The following is a 22,653-nucleotide window of genomic DNA, read 5'->3' on the forward strand; positions in this document are numbered from 1 at the left end:
TGGAAGTACACAGACGCTATTCACAGTCATCTGATCTACTGTGTTCACAGAAATTAATAATTGCTATGATTCCTCTCTTGAAAGTCAACTTTGTAACATTATTAATGGGGTCCAGAATCCTTAGCAGAGCCTCAGTTGTGTAAATTGAACGAGCAAGTACTTGGGACTTGATTCTCATTTCAATTCCCTGCAGACAGGATTTTTTTTCTGACTTACAGTACTGTGTTTGCAGAATAAAGACCTTAAAATCACCTTTAACACCACTTGGACTTTCATGACCAAAGGCTATGAAAATTAACAACTTCTTATTTTTTCAGTATTAAAATGAGTGTTCAAAGGACTATTTGAAGAAAATTAAGTTCCATGCCATTGTATTACAGTCATCTTTATTTTTACTGCATCTTGAAGCCTGCAGGTACTCAGGAATATTCTCTATACTCCAGGAAAGGTAACTAGGAGATGCTCTGTAGTTAACAGGTTCACACAAAGGTTACGTCAACCTGATTTTCAAGAATCACATGAGACATTTGAAATAAAGAAAGATTAATACATGCAAAAGATGATTTATTTCCATAAACAGAGACACAACATGTTTACATTCACCAAGTTTATCATAGGAATCACATTTATAATTCTGATTAGAGAGAAAACCAGACATTTTCTGAAAGTAAGGAAGTAGGTGCAGGTTTTGATAATTTTTCAGAGTCCAGATGAAGACAGACAAGATTGTAATGAATATTTGCTGAAGTGGGAGCGGATATTTCAAGCAAGCTCCACAGTTAGCAGCTCCCAAGAGAACAGAAGACTGGCCCCAGCTGCAGGTGTTAATCTGCTTTGAAAATCTGTCCCTTGGTTTTTTTTAGTACAACATCAGCTATGCCACCACTATTCTCTTTTTCTCTTGTTACAAATTATGGTATTAAAATTTAAGAAAGGAGAAATATGTATTTAGAAAGCAGGTACTTGGAAATAAACCAATCCTGGATGGGGACAAAAATCCTAGTTTTGTGGGGGTTTAGTTCTAAAATGCTGTGCATCTTGGCAAGCTACTGGGCATAATAAAACTCCTGTAATTTATTTGTGCCTTCCCAGCACACTGTACAAAGCACCTCCATAAAGGATGCTATTGGCTGAACTTAGGGCCCAAGGGAAGAGCTGGAAACTTGCTTGGCAGACCTGATTTCCATACCAGGAATAAAGGAATAGAAAAACTAATTAATTTTACTCATAAAAAGGAAATCCATGTCAACACTAAAACAGGAAAAAGGACATTCGTTTAATCTGAGTTCATTTTTCAAAAGGAGAGAAGGGAAGCTTTTACCCTTAGGGCATCTGATACTTAAGTAGATAATTATCCTTCTTCTGCAGCACTGCTTTATTATCATGGGTCAACGAACCATTTATAAATTAAGAATTTCCCCTCACTTACCTCTAGCAAAACTTCTGCTTACATTAAGACAAGTTTCCTTTTCTCTTTTAGAATTTTTTCCCAGCAGTTTCTCGCCCTCTCAGACTTGTGCACGCCTCACTAGCAATTGTTTGTTCCCTACCTAGCTCAGGGCCACAGCCACCAGTATGAATTTTTGCATTAATCATGGTCTGTACAACCTTATATTACCACTGTACTACTTGTCACCATGATGCATTGTGAAAAACACGGTCTAAATGCTGCTTGTGAGAGCTGTTGTTTCCATAGCACAGAGCAGGAGGAGAAGACCGTGCAGTGTGAGTGCTGGTTGTGACTGAGGCAGGACAACTGTTTTCTCTTCTTAATTCTGTCACTAATCCGCTCTGTCACTTGGGCAAGTTGTCTCTGTACTTCTCTCTCTCCTCTTCCACACTGTATCTGTCTTATCTACTTAGATAAGCATTTGCCAGTTGGTGCAAGGGATGTTTTCTTATTAAGCAGCGAGGCTCTCCGCTCACGCGGGGCGGCAAAGCGCTCCCGCAATATCAGACGACATGCCCATCAACCATGTCGTTCTGCAAGAAGGATTTTCACTTCCTCCTTACGTTACCAAGACTCATTTACAACTCAAACTAGATTTTAACCATATTTCTGTCTTTGAATGTGATAAATAATTCAAAGGCACAATCACACACTAGAGCATCTTTACTGAACTTTCCATCATTTCAAAATAATTCTACAAAGAATAATGATAGAAATTCTGAATCAGAGCTAAATTAACATGAGAATGTAATTAGGACAACATTCAAGTTATATTTAACTATGAATATATAAAAAGGCAAATGTTAGAATGAATTCATGGATTTGAGGTCATTAAGAAAACAACCATCCACTGCAACTTTAAATCATAGTTTCTAACTATAGTTTTTAACACTAGGATAGTTTTTAACTTTATATCCTGGTCAGATTTTAACCAGGATAAATGCTCTATTCACCTTAAAGTTCTTCCTAAGTTTAAAATTAGATAAACTGTTCATTGCTTTCTGCAATTACCCACTGCAAACACTGCTATGAACTACCGATGTGCTTCAGGTGCCTGTGTATTAAAGATGCAAGTGAAAGTGAGTCTGTACTTATGTCTATGTGCAATTACTCCTTAGACAGAAGCATCTACTGCCATCTGAGACGCCTTGGGGCATCCAGCTGCCACTCCAGAAGGGCAGGAATTTCCCATATGCCCTGTGTCATATCTGTCAGGCAGGTGGGAAGCCTGAGTCATCTTAGGGTATCTGAAATGGCAGTAGGTGCCTATGTTTGGGCAACAGCCCCCACCTTTATGGAGTGGCTCAGCAGGACAAGGCGCTGATACCCAGCAGACATGCTGCATGATTGAAGACAGCATTCTGCCATCAGGAAGTTTGAACTTTATGTTTCCTTTCTCTAACCACCATAATTAATAATTTTGTGATTTCTTCATTCATTCTAAACTGCTACTGACTGAGGAAGTTTCTATTTTTAAGCTTCGATGTGCACAGCTGTTATTTCCTTCAAATTCTCTGAGTCAGTCCACATCATTAGAATATGTGCAATTTAATATATCAACTTCTCCATTTTAAGGAGTGGAAACCCTTTACACCTTATTATAATCTGTGATCGTACATTCCTCTCTCTAGATTTTGCAGGAGTTTCTTAGCAGCCTTACTTTTTTTCCTAATACCTAAATACGCATACACAAATCAATATGCATACCCTCACACACACACTAAAAGCTCCATTAAAGATTTATTAAACAATTAGGAATGTCAGTATTTTCCAAAGACTACCAGTAGATAGTAGACTAAAACTCCAGGTATATTAGTAGAAATGCATAACCATAAAGCAGCAGTAAAGCAACAGCGGATCAGACCCATTACCTTCCAACTGAGCTAAAACCTACAGATGACCTAGGACTTCAACAAAATCGCTTGTCCTTATATATTGGGCACAGCAGCCCACTCCTTGCACAACCTTGGGTGGGTTGTTTAATGCACCAAAGCCTGTGAGCCTCCTCCATAATTCAAATTAACAGCCTCTGCCTGTTGGTCTATTAAGATTGTAACCTGTTTGGAAAAGCTCAGACTTGTGGCCAAGCAAGCATAGCTCAACAAGTTTCTACACGCCAGCAGAGCAAGCGTGCTGAAATACGTGTGCCAGATCTCAGCCCTCAGCAGTCAAGGTTGCACACATTTCTGTAAATCTTTTTCACTCTTTCATTGACTTTTTAGACCATAATAACTGGAGTCCTTTAAGACTGGCATTCAGAGGTATTTACTGCAACGTATTTCTGCAATGGGCACCTGGACACTGTCAAAGCTATGTTTGATTGCACCAGGCAAGTGTACAAATTCCCCATGTACATCTAAGTATTTAAGGATATACTCATGCTGGAGATTATGGGTCACTACTGAAAAGTGAGCATTTGTTAACTGCTTAATGACTTTAAGTCAAAGAGAGAAGGCTCAGATTCTACAAGAAAAGCAAAACACAGGGCCAACATCTGCATGTTGACCACTTCAAATGCAATTTTCATAGAACCATAGAACAGTTTGGGTTGGAAGGACCGTTAAAGACCATCTAGTTCCACTCCCCCCCTGCCATGGGCAGGGACACCCTCCACTAGACCACGCTGCTCAAAGCCCCATCCAACCTGGCCTTGAACACTTCCAGGGATGGGGCATCCACAACTGCTCTGGGCAACCTGTTCCAGTGCCTCACCACCCTCACAGGGAAGAATGTCTTCCTTACATCTAATTTAAATCTACCCTCCTTCAGCTTAAGGCCATTACCCCTTGTCCTATCACTACAATCCTATCACTCCACTTTCCTTCCACTAATACACATAGAGTGGAGGATGAAATTGAAAGGCACAGTAGCAATTTTTATTTGCTTTATCTGAATTTTGACTTTGAAACCTAAATTACTGTAATTCTGTATTTAAGGTCTAAGCCAGGCTCTGTGTTCCCTTCAATGGGATTCTGATCAACCCCGCAAAGTGCCCATTATAAATTTTCTCACACAACTATAAAGGTACACATGCTCTGTAGTTCTGAAATGTTGGAAAAATGGCTGTTGGGGAGTCAAAAAAAGAAAACCAAAAAAGAAATCCCAGAGGTTAAAATTCCTTTTATGTGACAAGCTTTAGAATTAAACACAGCTTTTTCCTGGTTAAGTCCATTAGTTTGCTATATAGAAATCATACTTTCCATTTTGACTTTTGTTTTATTCCTTAATTTGAACTTCAAATAGAACAGTTCAAAGCTTTATAAAGGAAAAAATTAAAGGGTCTCCAGGTACTGACATTCTAACAATAGGAATAAAATTCTTTTTTTCCTTGCCTTTTTGAGGAATCAGTTAAAACATTACAATTGACAGGTTTTCTTAATACATGAGGCTTTAAAAGAACAAAATACAAGGGGAAAAAGACAGAATATCTACAAGTGAAAGGGTAATTGCTTCTTTATGAAGCTCCTGGGTTTGACCAATATTGTTAGTTTTCTAAACCATTTGTTACAAAAGGTTTTAACTTAGGAATATGATTTATTTTCAAGGTGTAACATGGTCAGGAATCCATAGCTCACATTGGGATGGAAATACTGTTCCTGTTCAGGAGACTTTTAAAAAGATTTTTAAAAGTCTTCCCCCTCAGAACAGCACAAGGGTCAAAATCTTTAAAAAAAAAAAAAAATCAAAAAAAATTTTAAAAAAAATAAAAAATGTATTTTGAAGATGAAAAAGTAGCAGTTAATAAAATTTCCAAAACTTTTAAAACTCTTGAAATATCTATTTGAGCATTCTAATGTTTTTACACATAAGGTAGTTTAGTTAATAAAATTTTTCCTTAATAATTTAAGTTTGGGAAACTCATCAAAACTGACTTTTTCATTAACATTTAGGTTTTGACTAACCAGTTTTCATTAAAAGAACAAAAAACAATATGTGTCCCAAATTATGGTACCTATGGAAACTTAATAGTGGTTCATGTATTTCATAAGCTGGGGTAAATAACATAAAGCCCGGTAGACTCTGCCTGGCTGAGAACACCCCAATCATTAACAGAGCAACTCTCAGCAAGAACTCCTGCCTTGGAGATCAGGGCTTTGCTCACTTTAGGATTAACACAGCCTGTAGCCCCACGGATACTGCTACCATCTCTTTCTAACAGCAGGAAGCATTTGAGAGACACGTAGAGATGGTGTCCCCTGAGCACGAGGCTGCTCAGTGGCCAGTTCTGCCCTGACTGATGTGGGAAGAAAGTACTGTGGTGTGGCTGCTGGGAGCTCAGAGGCCAGAAGAACCAGCTGCAGAAGACTGCAATAAATTATTATTTCTGTCTCATGCATCTGTATGAAAGACCCTTTCTACACATCCATAAGCTAGCTGATGGGAATGCAGAAAGAATGCGCTGTGGGGAGCTGGGTGAGGGATTATTCTTTTCTTACACTCTGTTTTACATGAATTTGCATCAAGTGCCCCAAGCAGAGAGAATCAGTCAGATGAAGCCTCAGGTATTAAAACTCACCACAATGTTGTCCCCAGATTCCACTGAGGAGTGTAGGCAGGGGTATTGAATTCATCATTGCATCTAAGCAGAAGTTTTCTTTGTTCAAAAGCTCTAATTGCTAACAGGAAGAAGTCCCATAGCTCAGAAAAAACACAGGAGAATGCATGACTAATAAAATTAATATAACTGAAAAACAACTGCCAGTCATTTATCTTTTTTTCTGCCCTTGAACAATTCTTCCCATTTTGAAGGCTACAGGAGCAATTTCTCTATGCGAAGAAAACAATAATGGTTCCACAGACACCAACTATAAGAGGAGTTAAGAAGGAAGCAAAAACAACTGAAACAGCACACGCACGTACACACACAAGGCATCAAAAAGCCTTTAAAAATGAATCAAATACATATTCTGCTTCATTACGACAACGATACGTCAATGCATCCATTCATTCCTCTCTAAACCCACTAAATTAGGATGTACATAAAACTGTAGTAATGCAAGAACTGACGTCTGCCCCCAGGACAAATCTTATTCAATAAGATGGAGTGACTCACTTTTGGAAAGAAATCTATAGACACTATTTGGATTAAAAGTGAGCATCTCATAACAGGGAAAGGTGGAGGAGCACTCTTCAGTGGGTAGAACTGGATTTAAATATATTTTAAAAGGTTGCTTTGGTATAATACAGGAAATAGTACATCATAGACCTTGCTAGCTTGGGAGAAAACTTAGCTGTGAACAATAAAGATGATTAAGAACCAATGAAAATGCAATAAAATTACAATAAAAACTTAAAATTGCTTCAGACTATTAAAACCACACACAACGCATTTTTTTTTGATCTTGCTCTGCCACATCTTAGCATTAATAAGAAAAGTCATTAAGATAATACAAATTATCTAAACTTGGTTGATCTTGATAAGGCAGCTCAGTACATGTTTACACTAATACAGAAGACTAGATTTATGCAATGAAACAGAGAATTAGTGGTTCCAGTGGAACCTAGAGCAATCAGTGTAAATCTTTGACATGGATCTCTCTGCACTATGATAAGTGTTTTCAGATCAAACTGCAGCTTCTATACAGTGGGTTTTTTTAAACTCTACCTGATCTTCTCACCCCACTGAAGCTACTTAAATTAATTCTTCAAGTCAATGAAAGGTGAAATAGTTCCAAGAAATGAACAATAAATATTAATTTATTTTTTCTGTAGAAAAAAGTCAATACATCAAATTTAAATATAGATATGGCTTATAGTCTAAATCATGCTAGATAGCACAGCAAAGTACAAAGTAGTGCTACTCAAAGTACAGTGAGTCCACAAGACAGAAGGCCACAGCAGGGAAATGTGAGATTCAGAACTGTGCACTTTTCATTTTAAACAAGCCTTTCGTATATTTGATATTCCCTTTAAATGCCTTTAGGGTATGTCAAGCAGGTCACTAAAAGCTCAGTTCCTCATAGCGAGGGGTATCTTACTGTAGGATTTGTCCTTTTCTGCTAGCTACTGACCTCAGGGGCAGCTTCAGGCAATAGCAGGTGCCTAAGTGGAACCACAGTGAGAATAGTCGTGGGAGAGTTTGTGGCTCAGACACATGCCTCTGATCCAAGTTTCATTTGGCAGAAATTTACTGCAGACCTAAACATACATTTGTACCAGGAACCACGATGACATTCTAGAATCACATTCAGCTTTTGATCTTGAAAGGCCCAAAAGCAATAACCAGTGGCCAAATTGGAAATGTAGAAGTCCCATTATAAAAGGACTTCATCTACAACTGCTGTGATGCTCTGAGAAGATCCTGTAAAAAAAATACTGCTGTGCAACAACCAATTTCAGCTAAGAATTACGTCTGTATTGCTCCAGGTGATATATCCTACTTCTAAATATATGATGAAACTATTCATAACTACATAAAGTTATCTATGCACATACACAAATTATAAACATACAAGACCACTGAAACAAAACAGCCATGCCTGAAGTGGAAAGCAGAAACCAAACAACACTTGGGGTGCAATGCTCAAAGAGTGGTTTTTTTGGCTTAAACATTGGAGCAATGGCATTTGCCGTAGAAACTAGTATGTTCGTGCAAAGCAGCTCAGCAGCTACAAGTCTTGTTCAAATAACCTGCACCACCAGAAAACTGCATTGAATTCAATTTACCAGACTTAACCCTGCTGGAGTTGCAACATGTCATTGCAAAGCCTCATTTCAAACAGAGTAAGTAAGCTCATGATCCAGACTCTCCATTTGGGAATAAGAAACAACTTGTGAGAAAATGCTTCAGCATTGAGTCTTAATTAAAGCTGTGGCACCATCATATTCAAAAAAATAATGTGATCATTATGAAGTTATATTCTAGCTCATGATTCAGGAATTATAATGAGGGAATAATTAATTACTAAATATTAGTTATGACAAATTTACTTTCTTACAATTTATTGGATGCCATATTCCAGGCATTAAGTTTTATAGGAAACAAGCTTTAACCTGGTAGAAAGACACCATAGAATGTGTTGGGAATTAAGGTTCTATGCAAACAATAAGCGTTATTGACATTGTCGTCCATAGCAGTTGAAAATACAATCTTTTTTCTGTTCTGGGCATCTATGGCAGGAGACAGCAATAAAATAAATGGATGAATATTTGATGCATCTCCCTGGGATTTACCTTGCCTAATTTTGAAGGTAAATTGGTTTGACCGACAGAGCAAACTATATACTTAGCATTGTGAAAAGCCAGTGCTTTATGGTAGTGTTGAAGTATCTTGCTGCTTAGGAAGTTTCACTCCTCCCATCCTCCTCTGTTTTCTCCAGAATTAAGTTGTCTCAAAGAAGGTTCTGTTGGACCTGCTGCTGGAGAAGCTGGTAACAGATCCCCTCTCTCCAACTACGTATCGATGGCACATGATCAAGAACTTTATGCATATTCTTTTTAATTCTGCACTAAGTCTATGCTGAACAGCACAGAGAAAGACAAGCTTGTGGTAACGTGTCAGACTAACAGTGCCTTCATTTCATAACCACTGAAGCATCAGCTGGAGGAATGCAGTACAAGATCAATTATCAGAGTATCACAGGGGACAATGAATACGTTTGGATAATCAAGGTTTCAGGTAATGAAGGTAATTTTGAATGTAATTGATGGATAATGAGGAACATGAATAACAGGGAGTTTTGGTAAACTGAATTTGGATAATTCAAACTGTCTTACACTAAGTGTATTCCTCAAAGAATATTGTAATGTATACTGGGATTTTAAAAGTTTTAAAATGGAATAAACCACCTGATTCCCATTAATTGCTCAGAATTGGTTTTCTACCTAGATCTGTTAGGGCATTCAGAAAACCGCTCCAATTAAAGTCAATGGAGAGCTGTGTTTGTCTTAAGCTGGAAGCTCTCATGGCATATTTTGCACGCTTAGTTACTGAAATTGCTTCTAAAGCAACAAGATGAGCTATGCTGTTCCAGGGAACTATTCCATGAGAGTAGAATGAGCCTAAATTACAAAGGATAGAAAGAAACTCTCTTGCAAAGAAAGAAATGCTTCCTATCCCCTTGCAGGAATGGCTCAGCCCTCTGCAAGAACATCAGCACCGTTAGGAACAATCTGGAAAACAAGAGAACCTTCCATCTGCCTTACGAAAGAGCTGTTCAGCACGCTTGCACAGCAGAAAGGCAAATCACAGTACCTTTGCCCTGCAAGATCACATCTTTGCTGCTTCACCTAAAAATAAATCTGCCAGTGTATTTCCATCTGTTCCTTTGAATGCTTAAAATTGCAAAGTCCATGATAAAGAACCTAGATGAGTATCTTTACTGCATTGGCTAATACACAGTTGAAGGGGATGTAGTAGAGAGAGTAAAAGAGTTCATTACTGGTTTTGCAAATGTTATTACTACTCTGCTGTTTAGCAGGACCTACTGAAAACAGTACTGTTGTAATCCAAGGAGCTCGATATTATTCACCAGTGAAGCTCAGGAGCATGCACATACACCTCCATGCTTTCAGAAGACAGGTGGTGACCCTTATAAACATTAATAGTTGGAAGATGAGGACACGGAAATGTAACTGGGGGCTGATAGAGGTATTTCGAAATGAAGAAGAATACAGCAATAGCCTTGTCTGACGTTTACATATCCGGGGATTAAAACAACTCGTGCAGCAAAGCAGGGCATCAGCCTTCACTCAGCTGCAAGAGAGGGAAAGGTGGGGTGGAAATACCAAAGACCCTGTGTAAAGCAGAGACTCAGAGGCAGTCCAACATGAAAAGAAATTATTTTAAGCCACTATTCTTTAGGTACTTAATTTTGACAACTTATTTCATATCTGCTTTAACACAAAAAACTTGATATTGACAAGAATGTTCACAGAAAGTGCATGTAGCATGGGAAAAAAGCTCCCAAAGATGCATTTTCCCTTATCTGCCAGCGAAGTCAGTTTTGGATAAGTCATACTTAAGGGTTGAGAAAATGTAAAACAGATGTAGAGAACATCTTCAACACAAACCTATCCGTACAAAGCCCTCCTTTCAATACAAAATAAAATTCAAGCAGAGATGGTAAAACATAGCTTACAAAGCACCCAAGACAATGAAAGCTATATAGGAGGAGGGAATCAGAAAGCAGGTCTCCCTCCTGTTTTTCACTTGCATAATAAGTCCTCTTGGATAAGAGCAACAGGGCCCTGTGTCATGATTGCCCCTGTAGATGCTGTTCTAATACTATTATTGTCATTAATGCTTATTGTTCCCAGCTCTGCACATCATAGCTAGGCATTTCAGTATGCACGGTACATAAATTCATACTCTCATCCAGGACTCCTGCAATATTCAAGAACGTAAGAATGAAGAAGACAAACTAGCAGTTTAACTCTGAATAACCCTATTTTGTGTGTGTGTCATCTGAAACCATTACTTTAATGTGATTATCTGTTTTTATTATTTCCTTTCTGTGGACTTGGAATAAAGACACAACTGAGACTCTCTCAGACACGGTCACTGGCATCATTATAGTCTTTCTACTGTCATCAACAGAGATCTGATCTGTAAATCAAGTTAGACTATAAGGGCTACTGAAGAGCAAGCACTCTTTATCATGCTATTACATACCCAAGCTACCACTTCCTCTGGCTCACTGAGAAAAACAGACTGGTTTAGTTCCTTTACATAACCAGAGGAGTTCTTAACGCACAGATTATTGACTTAGTGGGGTTTTATCATGTCCCAGTGTACCAGGGGAATCCTTAATCCAGGACTTCTTTACATGATCTATTTTCATGGCTCTTTTTATTGTCACAGTCTGTCATTATAATGATTTGCAAATCCAGAACCAGCATATGCTTAGCTCCTTAGCAGGTGCTCAAGGAGGAGAAGGGGAGAAGACATTTCTCCCCTCTTGATTGCCCTCTTGCTCCATAAGCACAAACCCCATCACACACAGCGTGACAAAATCCCCACAGGGCTAAGCGCAGCAGGGAGTTACATGGCACAATGTTGGCTTTCTGCCCACAGGAGCATTTCCACATCAGCCCATCACCTTCACAAATCAGTAGGATGGAGATCCTCCTTTACTGATCTCCACAGAGGAGAGGAGAGGAGCCTTTGAGGATAGGCACAGAACATGGACATATTCTCAAGGAGCCAAGATCATCAGACCAGTGTTCTACAGAAACAGGAGTCTCCAAGAGCAAATAGGGGTGTCAAAATGGTCTGCTGCACAACATCAGTTGCTAGTAAAAAGCCATTGATGTTTTCTTCCTTTGTTGATACTACTGAAAGTAGCCAGAGATGCTCATCCCTAGTACAGGGCCATTGCTGGGAAAAACAAATGTTCCAAAGCAAGTGGGTGGTGTCACATAACTGGCAAGGGGAGACCCTGAACATCTTGTAGTTGTGAGATCAACAAAACAAAACAAAAAAATCAACTGAGCAAGGGGTATGAAAAGATGTTTACAGAGGTGAAACCTCTGGTGTCTCCATCCGTGGGTTTCTGCTCAGTAGTGAACTGAACCTGGTCTCCTCCCTTCCACTCCTTCCTCCAACTTATTGAGCCTTAGTTGCATCGGCCCAAACAGAAACATCCGTATGAACCACAATATCTGCATGAAGCTCCCCACGAGTGCTATACAGTGTGAGGACAGGGTTCAAGGTTATTAACTTTAGGCTGAGGCCATCAAGGCAAGCATCTGATTTTATGTGCCTTCAACCCTTACATCCTATGCGACTCTGATTAATATATATTTGTCTTGCCACTGAAGGAACCAGCGTGGGAATCTGCAAGACTGCTGTGCACTCCAGATTAATCACAGGCCTAAAAGTCTCATTGGAGCAAGGCCTGAGTAGCTGTTAGCATTTCACACCACATCTACATAACCCCCACAGATGTGAGCTGTGATCTCCGGTTTGGACCGCTCAGTGTTACCATAATACAAGCTGATAACAAAAATATGTCACTGTGCTTGTTGCTAGCAGACAGCTCCCTAGAGTGAAGAAAAAATTATTTAAATCTGACAAGTTATCAATATTTTTAAAAAAAAGGTAAATTTATGCCAAAAAGCCCCCAACAAAGATGACAGTACTCCAACGACATCCTGGATGCGAGGGAGAAAACTGATGTTGAACTTCGTATCACAAACTTTGCTCCAGCAAATAAATTTCTATATCTCTGGATTTCTTCCTTAAATTACAAGCACACAGCGTTTCTTGGGGGTTTATGATCACCATCAAAGCTGTCTTGCTGAGAAACGTGGATGTCTTTCTCTTTCTGAAGGTCACAAAGTAGATATCCCATATCCAGGGGCTGAAAGATCAGGGACGTTTGGTACTCCTCCAAATGAAAGCATCTCCACTGCCATTTGTTCAGCTTCCTCTTGTTAAGCTGCTGGATGTGAATCACCCAGCGACCTCCCAACATGTCAGCGATGGCTGTGTATACTGTTATAAAACTCCGTCTCACAAAAGTGATGTGCATGCTTGTTGCTCTGGAAATTAAACACATGTTCTCTACAGAGTCCCCTTGAATGTGCCTGTCTGCATTTCACATGCAACCCCATGCTGATGCTTACCACTGGTGTGAAAAATACTTGTGAATCATTTTTCCTGGGCTTTGCATTACTAGCTTAGGCTTCTTATCAGGCCAGTCAGAAACTGGTGGCACAGCCATTCCTGGCTGCATGTCACTGATACAGAACAGAAGACACAAGAGATACCTAAGCGGAACCAAGCAAGCAAACAGCAGTATAACTAAAAAAGGACGAAAACACTGCTTTTCGGTTGTTTATAGGAAATTCAAAGTCCTCCTTGGTTATAAATCATTCTGAGCTACCAGTCTGCCTAGGATGGCTGTGCTTTTGAAGGTGAAAGCTTGAAGATCAGACCTTGGGTGATAAAAAGAATGTTGGTTCCACTACAGACAAAGTCGATTGCAGAGGAGATAAAATGGTGTCCAAGACTAGGAGAGATCAGGCTGAGATATTTTTGCCATGCAACTAGTCACCAAGAGATAAAAGTACTTCTATAGGATAGATTTTCAGTAGGAGAGAATTAAGTTATTTTAAGCCATATTTACCATCAAGAAGAGAAAGAGTAAATAAAATTTCCATTTCACTACCACTTTTGTAGGACATTTGATTAGAATGGAAAATTACTGAATAAAAACCCTAACCTTTTAAACCACACTTAAAAAAATAATCTTAGTGAACAATTTAAAAAAAATCCCTTGCAGCCATGATGCCAGATCCAATTATATTTGTCCTATGAATTTAGAAGTGCAAGATAAGCAAAGTTATCAATTGAGATGAGAAGGCAAAGAATTATAAGAGGGAAGGGAAATTGTTCTGTAGCAAAACACGCTCAGGATGTCCTCAAAAGAGGAACCAAAAGGCAATTTAATGTTGCTCCAGTCTCTTCTGTTCCAGAAGCAGCTCATCAGACTGCATATGAAAACAAAAAACTGGTTCATAAAACTTTCAGACAAACTATGTTTAGAAAGCATTAAAAAAAAAATTAAAAAATCAGCCTTTTCCTGGAAGAAAGTGATTTGTATGCAAATATACCCCAACATTTGTCACCAAAACTAAAGGATTTTTAAGTGAGAGGTTTTTTTTTAATATAAAGTTTATCACTGCTTTGATGAAATGAGATGCCAGCTGCGAGGTTGCTGCTGTCTCCTTTAATACCAATTAAAAGGATGGAAAATGGAGCTCTAGCTTGTGCTCACAGGCAGAGCTGACACCACACATGTAGCATAACTTTGACACCTAAACCTCCAGTGGCAGCAGCTAAGACATCAAGGGGCCTACATTTAAAAGTAAAACACTAGACTTACTGGCAATCTCTATGACCTGAAGTATTGCAAAATGCATGAAACACTCATGTATTACTTACAATAATTTGATATTTTCCAATGAGAAGAGGAACGGGGAGCCAATGTTTGAATAAAATAAAAAGCACACTCTGCTGCTGAGAAAGAATGGCCAAACTGGTGTTGTTTTACATGTTTTAACCTTCTTTCAGTTTGTTCAGAAGAGTGTGTTTGCCCTTGGCCATCTTGGACGGTTTCACCTGACCCTTCTAGCCAGCAAGGACCGAGCAGGAAAGAAGTACGACCAGTTGCACCCAGTGGCCATACCTCCCTCCCCAAGTCCCAGGGAAGGGATGAGCCTTCCAGCACACGTTAAAGGTCAGCAGGAGCAGACAGAGCTCAAAGCCACGTGGTCCACTTAGAGTATGTCTTGTCAGCAACTCTGTCTTACAGATCTTAAATTTGGAAACACTCAATAACCCCTCCGTTCTTTTTAATTACACACTCTGCATTTTTATCTGCACTCACAGAAATCCTGAAATAATGAAATCCTGTGAGGAGGAGCTTCCTCCTCTCCCAGTAATTTTAACCTCAACAAGTACTGGAAAATTCAAAAGACTTGCTTATGCTTAGAAAACTATCCATACTTCCAGATACTATCACCATTGCTCTGCAATAGTCAATTGCTAATTGATTTCCTTTAAACTTGTGTAAGCTATAGATATATAGATGTGTACGTGCATGGAAACTCAAAGTGTGTTTCCTTGTTCAGAACTCTGATATCAAAACATCTACAATCTCCCCAAGCGTGCTCTAGGATAACCTACAGGACAAAAGTAAATCAGTTTTAACAAAGCAGGAAAGATTACTAGAGTAGCAAACATCTCCTTAAAACATCATTCTTTAAATTATTTTCTTGCCTTAACTCACATAGCTGCACAACAGTTGTGCTTTAGAGGATGATATTTCTGAGACTGCCACTGATCTTAAAAAACCCCAAAAGTTACCAACCAGAGGACTCTCACTCGGAGGTTTAGCTTGCATGCCTGCACATACACACATTCTGTTTGCATGCTATAAAGATCTTCCAGAAATAAGAGTCTAATAGATGAAGGCTAAAGTCATTAAACAACATTTTAAATACATCAGAGAACAAAATGTTCCCACAATAGCAAGCACAATGCAAAAGAATACATCTGCACATAATGGCATTCCACATTGTGGAAACAGATGTCAAGAAAATGGTTTTACCTTGATTCAGTTTACTCAAGCAGAAGGGTTTCAAAATGTTTTCTCAAAACGTGGCTTAACACTGATGGAGGAGAGGCTGGGCTGAGCAACTGGAACATTTGCAGCCCCCTTCTCCCACAACATATCTGGGTAGGTGATAGCACATCTGGATCACTCACCCTGCCTTGGGCAGGTGCAAGGAAAACACCACGGGTGGCTGGCTGTGCTGCTGACACGCGGGAGGCCATGCCCGGGGAGCGCAGGCACGGGCGGCCAGCAGCACGCACCGGCTCTGCTGCAGGCAATGCAGCACAGCAGGGACAGAACCTTCACCTTGCCTTACGCCTTACCAGCGCCCTAGTGACTCCTCCCAGCGCTCAGGGGCCAGCTCACAGCACAAATCGTGCCATCAGGAAAACGCAACCGAAAAACCCGACATACTACATTACGTATCCTTAATACAGAAGTAGATGCTTGCATGGAACGAGTCCCTCTACAGCTGTCAAGGTTTGAAACCCAGTTTCTTTGGCATGGGGCACACAAGTCTTCTGCAGTTGCTAAAGGAGATCTTGACTGACAGCGGGAGCGGCACACTGATGTTGTTTGTTTTGCACACAGACCTGCACAAAGCGGAAACAGTTTTGGGACTTCACCTTTACAAAATAGTTTTACTATTCAGAAATGCCAACCCTTGAGATAAGATAAGCAAAAAAGTTTTCCAAGATAACAACTTTTTTAGCTAATGGAATGCTTAAAAAAAACCAGCAAAAAAAGTAGAGAAGGATGGACCCTGGGATCCATCCATCCTGCTCCATATAGTCCCTAAACAGGCTGTGTGCAATAAGAAATATATTATTATTTAGTATTTTTGCTTTACATAATTTAGTACAGCACTGAATGTTGCAAAACCTTTTAACCTCTGCATTTTTTTCACTCTCAATTTTCACAAACTCTGGTGACTTTTCTCTAAGAAAGTAAGGTATACAAGTTAATAAGTTGAGTAGCACTTCATCCTCACATAATAAAAATTCATAAAGAATTCTTTAAAAAACAAACCAGGAGAAATCCCAAACAGATGAAAATCATTAGTGTTAGAGGATGGCCTCACTCAGAGCACAGCCCCTCAACTCAAAAGAAAAATCAAGAGTATCTATTGCCTCTTTTACAAATGCAGTTTGGAAGCCACAAAAAAGCAGTAGTAACACCATGTCAGGCAATGTAAATATGCAGGTAGGTGTCCAATTACTTCTGCTTTAAAGATCGGTGCAGTCTATCTCTTTATAAGCAGACAGGGCGCACACAGGTTTTGATACGCATGCTTGATGTATTTACCTTTGAAATCCGGCACTGCCGGTGACTGTTGTTGTTCAACCAAAGTGTATATATGCAAAAGCAAGATCATTTTCATCATGCTGTGCAGTGTATAGCTGCGCCTTTCAGACTAAATATCTATACTGCTGAAGAAAATGCCCTTTCTCATTTGAAGTAGGAGAGTACAACCCTCAAAGGTTCATTTCTTTGCAATGACTAAGGCCCTAATGAGCATAACCAACACATTATTACACCAGCTCCAGAGTTACATGCAAATATATCCAGGGTAGATCTCTGTCAATACATCTCAGAGCACAAATCCACGTTGCAGAGAATAAAGTTGGTATAAACTATGCCTTCATATATTACTTCATATTGAAAGAAATATTGGTGACCTTATCCAGCATGACTGTTATAATAGTAATAAAACTGAACCTTGGAAGATTACACTTCTGGTCAAAGTAGTAAAATGTGACCTTATGCTATTCAACATTGACATTTATTATATTAATTCAGACACAAAAACTGCATTAAAATGATGTTAAGTGTCTGGCTTTCAAGCACAACAGCTAAGAAAGTTGATCTGCAAGTAAGACTTCTTCACCAACTCTCCATTTCACATTTCACCATTGCAATACGTATGGCACAAAATCCTTATAGCTGCCCAGAGGATCTCAAATCTGGTACTGTGGGCTCCTTAAATAAAAATCTGTTTGTATCTCAGCCACAGGCATCATGGCAGGGGTGATACAATGTATTGCATCTACAGTGTTCATACGTAGTGGCCTCAATATAAAAACAAAAGTAATAACAAAAAAAACCCTCCCAGAATCAAGAGTTCGTCTTTGTTCCTCAAATGAAAATACAAAGGGCTAAATGCAAAACACTGATCACCAGACTACAACAAGAATTACATTTTTCACAGTCGTTTTTAATTTCGCAGCAGCATGTCCATTTCAAACACAGAGAAAATATATCTAGTCTCAGGTCAGCAAGGAAGTTCGAGGATTCTGCAGTCCCACGTACTCTGAACTCCCACTGATTTCACTAAAAATACAGGACATACAGAGAGAGCAGCATATCAGAGCAGAGATGTGCACTGCAGATCTCCGAACAGAATGAGGTCTGGAGCTATTTTGGGATATAGCAAAAGTTGAAAAGTAGACCTATCTGGCATTCTTTTTTATTTTTCTTCCGTAGTTAGTGTTTATTCAGAGGCAAAAATTGCTATTAAAAAAAAAGATTTTTCAAGGTTACAAGACAATTTCAGATTTAAAAAAAAAAAAAAAATTAAAAAGACTCCAGAGTCTAAGTGATCTTAGATCAGGGAACAATATAAGGATTTGAGCATTCATTTGGAGTGTGGTAATTCTGCACAGAGATCTGTCTCCTATTGTGAGTATCCTCACTGTTCTGTGCTGGGTTACATGCTCACAGTGATTTTTTTAATGAGAAATTCAACAGCCATTTCATTAACAAAAAATAGCAGGACATCAAACATTTTTTTTCCCCAGAACAGAACTTTTATTTTCTGGCCAGCGTAAAGTTGCAAATATGCCTAATTTTAACAATTCCGAGAATTAAATGAGAACACTAATGCTTCCCACTACGCTGGCAAGTTGCAAACTTCTGTTTTAAATTTCAGAGAGAAAGACAAGAGAAAAAAAAGTAGGATTTTAATAATCCAAGTTGCATATCTGTCAAGGACAATGATCTGGTTCTGGCAAACGCTGAGACGCATTTTTAGCGGAGCTAAGCAACATCAGCTCAGTGAAGAGAGCAGAATCCTTCCTCTCCCTGCCTGTGGGCCCGGCATTGCAAAATGAAGCTTAAAAAAAAAAAAGTGGGTTTGTCATCAGGGTGGCAGACAACCACATCTATTTCATTTCACTAACACAGAATACAGACTTTGCTTTTTTTAGGCTATGACTGACAGAGCTGCAGCTCTCCTGTAGTAAGGGAGACACCTCATTTCAACAGCAGCTTTACTCCAAGACATTTTTCGGGTACGCACATCAGGCACACTCTCTTGCCGGCCCCTCCAGCTTCGCTGGAGCATCTCGACAACGTATTTGTGCAGGAGATCCACTGTTGTTCTGCCTTAGCAGAAGCTGTTCCCCCACAGGTGGGCTGACAGCACGGTGCTCAGTGTCTATGCAGATCCCTTGATTTGGTTCCCTTCCCCTCTCAGGGCTGCAACTGGGTCAAGCTTTTTTTTTTTTTTTTTGAAATGTCCTTTTTGACACATTTCAGCAGGTTTCTCCTTATCCACTCATATTCATGCCTCATCTTCATATAACGTGCTTTTGTAACAATGTGTAATGCACAGCAGGCCCCAACACCTCGATATAAAAGCCTTCTTTCTTTACTCTTTACATCTTCTCTTACGTTATTTGCATCCCACTATGATCCATCTCCCCAGAACAGAAATGTGACTAGTAAGGCATGTTATGAACTACAGTATTTCACAAAAAAATCTGCCAAGCCCTCCATGGCCAAACTAATTATAATTGTACTCTCTCCGGCTTGAGGAAGCTAAATGAAGACATACAAACTGTCTTTGAAAATAGAAAAACATACAAGTGAAAAATGTTCATATGGAGAAATATGCATAGAGCATCGAGGCTTCAGGAGCAGCAGTTTATAGACCCAGTTACTACTACATGCATTTTAAATTTGAATGCCTCCTCAGTATTCATGAAGTGTACCACAGTTCAATAGTTGTTTTCATGAGTTGTGCCTTCATTAGGTGAACAACATTAAACACCTGGGATACTGTTCAAACTAGTCCTAAGGGGCAAATTTTCATGACAAATGAGCTGAGATAAATTTTACAACTGAAAAAAAAAATCTCAATTTTGCAATAGTAAATTTACTACTTGTTTCAAAGAAATAAAATAAAGCAACAAAGACACAAAGTTAATATTAATATTACTTCTACAAAATCCCCACAGAAAAGCTTTCAGCTGGCTATGCAAATAAGAACACTTTCAAATACCAGCAGGAGAGTAAATATTTATTGACACATGTGCTTTTTTCCCTCCCCCTTTCAGGCTAACGGGGTTAATTCCCCACTATCTTTGGAAACTTTTGTATCTTCATGATCAGGCTGACTTCTTGTGCCTTTATGGCTAACAGTGTCTTACAGATTTTGTTTAAATCTGTTTTCTTTTTTCCTAAGGCTTGTAACATGCTTGTTTTGATTCTTACTTGGATAACATTCCATTGGAGATGTTACCAAACGTACGTTTTTATCTGCCCTCTCCCTCTTTGGGAGCCTTCGTTGTTCAGTGCTGAGCAAGAAGTACCTCCGTGCACGCACAGACCTCTGGCTCAGAGTCAGCCACAGGTGTTTTCTCACCCAAAAGCTTTGGGAAGGCCCAGAGACAGCTAATTACAAGGAAGTCCTCTTGCCCTGCAGGCCTGCCATGACTTCCCACAGCTCTGGCCATCCCCACCGCACGTGTGGGAAAGGCTGATCCCCTCCGGGTACTGCTATCAGGACAGAGAAATGTTTTGTATGTGGGGTTTTCTTCTCTCCACTCACAGCTGGCCCTGTCCAAATGGGTGTTAACCTTGACAAGCTTACTGAACTATAAAAAGACTTAAAATAATTCAGACTGGAGGTCTGACAGCTGAGGACTTGATACCGGTCTGTTATCAATGACTGTCATACAACCTGGCTGAGCCAGGGCCAGTCTTTTCCAGCTGGCTCCATACAACCTAGGCTGCACGACGATCTCAGTCCCATGCCCTGCAGAGAAATGCTGACATCGTCATCTACTCTGTGAGCTAACTCTCATGCCAGAGGCAATAAGGACACAGAGACAGACGTACACTTCCATTTTGTTCAGACGCCAAGGTTGTGGAGAGGAAGAAGGGACAGGGAGGACCAGCCTGCTACTCCTAACGCTGCTGGAATCATATGTAGGAAGATTCAGTTTGGGGTCCTTGCACCTGGCGCTTCCCCCCAAGCACTACAACAGTTGCAAATAGTGAAAAGCAGCTGTATTTTGAGATAATTCTAGTAACAACTACCATCTCCATAAACCTTTCTTCTAGCCTCTTAAGTCACAGTTGCATCCTCCTTCAATGACAGCATTGCAGTAAGATAATACTGTCTAGTTGAGTAATACGTGCCCACGCACAAACATCCCTAGTGTGGCAGAAGCTCTCAAGATATTTTCTTTGCCTTTTCTTACTGACTTTCTGGTTTATTATACCCTAAACAACCCCTGCCTCAGGAGACTTTCCAGCTCTCTTCCAAGCAGCCACTGAGCCTTTCATACTTAATAAAACATAAAAATTAAAGGAATGAATATTAGAAATATCCATCTTACTTGATTAGCTACTCCATAGTGGACTGTAACCCTTTGAATGTGGTCAGCTAATCCCATTAGCTGGTCAAGCAATTTTCTCTACTGCTTCTAGGAGCACAGAGCTCACAAGAAAATACATTTAGAACCATGCTCACCCTTTAGATTAGATTAAGCTGCCTATACAACTCCAAAGTGTGTCCCTAAGGTTTAAGACCTATATAGTAATCCCTGTATATTTCACAATTCAGTGGGTATGCACTGCTCCTAAAAATGACTACAGGCTCAGTTTCACGTAAAGGTTAGACTCTCCTCCAAAGTACCAATTATTGTGGAATTACAGGCCAAGGGAGCAAGGACTTTAAGGATTACTAAAATTATCTTTTTCCTCACAGTGAGAAAGAATTTCCTCAAATTTGGTTTATTAGCAAATTTGAGGAAAGCTTGAACAGGAGCAGGCTGGTTCCTCTGGATTGCGTTTCAATGACTGCTGGCCTTTGCTGTGCAGGAGGTTGCAAACTCTGGCTCAAGATCCCCTGTGCTGGTCCCCACTTGTAAGGGTTCTGTGGCTGCTTCTTCTTGTAAGCTTATGCTTCAAGCCTTGTTTAGGAGAACAGGGGAAATGAGAGGACAGTCGGAGCCTGCCTCCTGCACCCAGACATCTCCATCCAGTTACCAGGGAACCTCTCAGAACATAATATTCCCTTTCTCTTCTCATCACTTGAGACCACTTCCCTGTCAAAGTTGGTTATTGGGTTCAAAGCATGGGCAGGCTCCAGGGATGCTTGGATCTGAATCCAATTTTTCCCATGGTTCGAAGGTGGACAAGACTGTTCATTATCAACATCAGTTGTTGTTTTTTTTTATCCGCACTATAAAATACCAATCCCTTCAGGTCCCAAAAGCAAAACTGGAGGCAAGGTGCTAGGTCCTGCAGAGACAAAGAAAGAAATAGTCCCTGCTCAGAAACGGTACAGGGCAGACAGGGGATAGGAACACAGAAGGAGAAGAAATAAGACACACTTTCTAAACAGAGATATACAGCACAAGCATATAAACGTCATTTCCTCAGGAAACTGCTAAAAATCTGTCATAATCTAACTCAGCCAAATCAGGCTGCAGATGACTGAAAAACCCATTAGTGTTTGCAGTGTAAACCCTATCCATGTGGAGTCATTTTAAGAGTGCAAGAAAGCAAATCAGTACCAAAGTTTAGCTATTTACATCAGATAATGATGCCAGAAACATGTTATGTCACTCTGTGTTATATGCCTAAACAAAGGATGCTAGAAGAGCAGAAGGAAGATATTTGAAACCAGTAACTAAAAAGCCAAATTATTTTAATTTTAAAACAGTGACATCCTGAAGTGTGTTTTTGTGAAAGGTTCATAAATTGGCTGGTATTAAAGCTGAGTTTATTTCAGAATATTCTTCATAGGTGAATTATTCAAACAACATGAGGCTACTGAGAAAATGTTCTCTGAGCTGAACCCTAATTATAACAGTGCAAACCATACCACTTTACTAATAGAGCATGTCT

At 39.6% G+C, this 22,653-nt stretch overlaps 1 protein-coding gene across 9 annotated transcripts in view; it reads right to left on the minus strand.

Moving 5' to 3' along the window:
* Positions 1–22,653, minus strand: part of FHIT (fragile histidine triad diadenosine triphosphatase) — a 615,120-nt gene that overhangs the window by 151,743 nt on the left and 440,724 nt on the right. The window lies entirely within an intron of this gene.

Source organism: Balearica regulorum, chromosome 10 (genome assembly GCF_011004875.1).
Source record: "Balearica regulorum gibbericeps isolate bBalReg1 chromosome 10, bBalReg1.pri, whole genome shotgun sequence".
NCBI classification, from domain to species: domain Eukaryota; kingdom Metazoa; phylum Chordata; class Aves; order Gruiformes; family Gruidae; genus Balearica; species Balearica regulorum.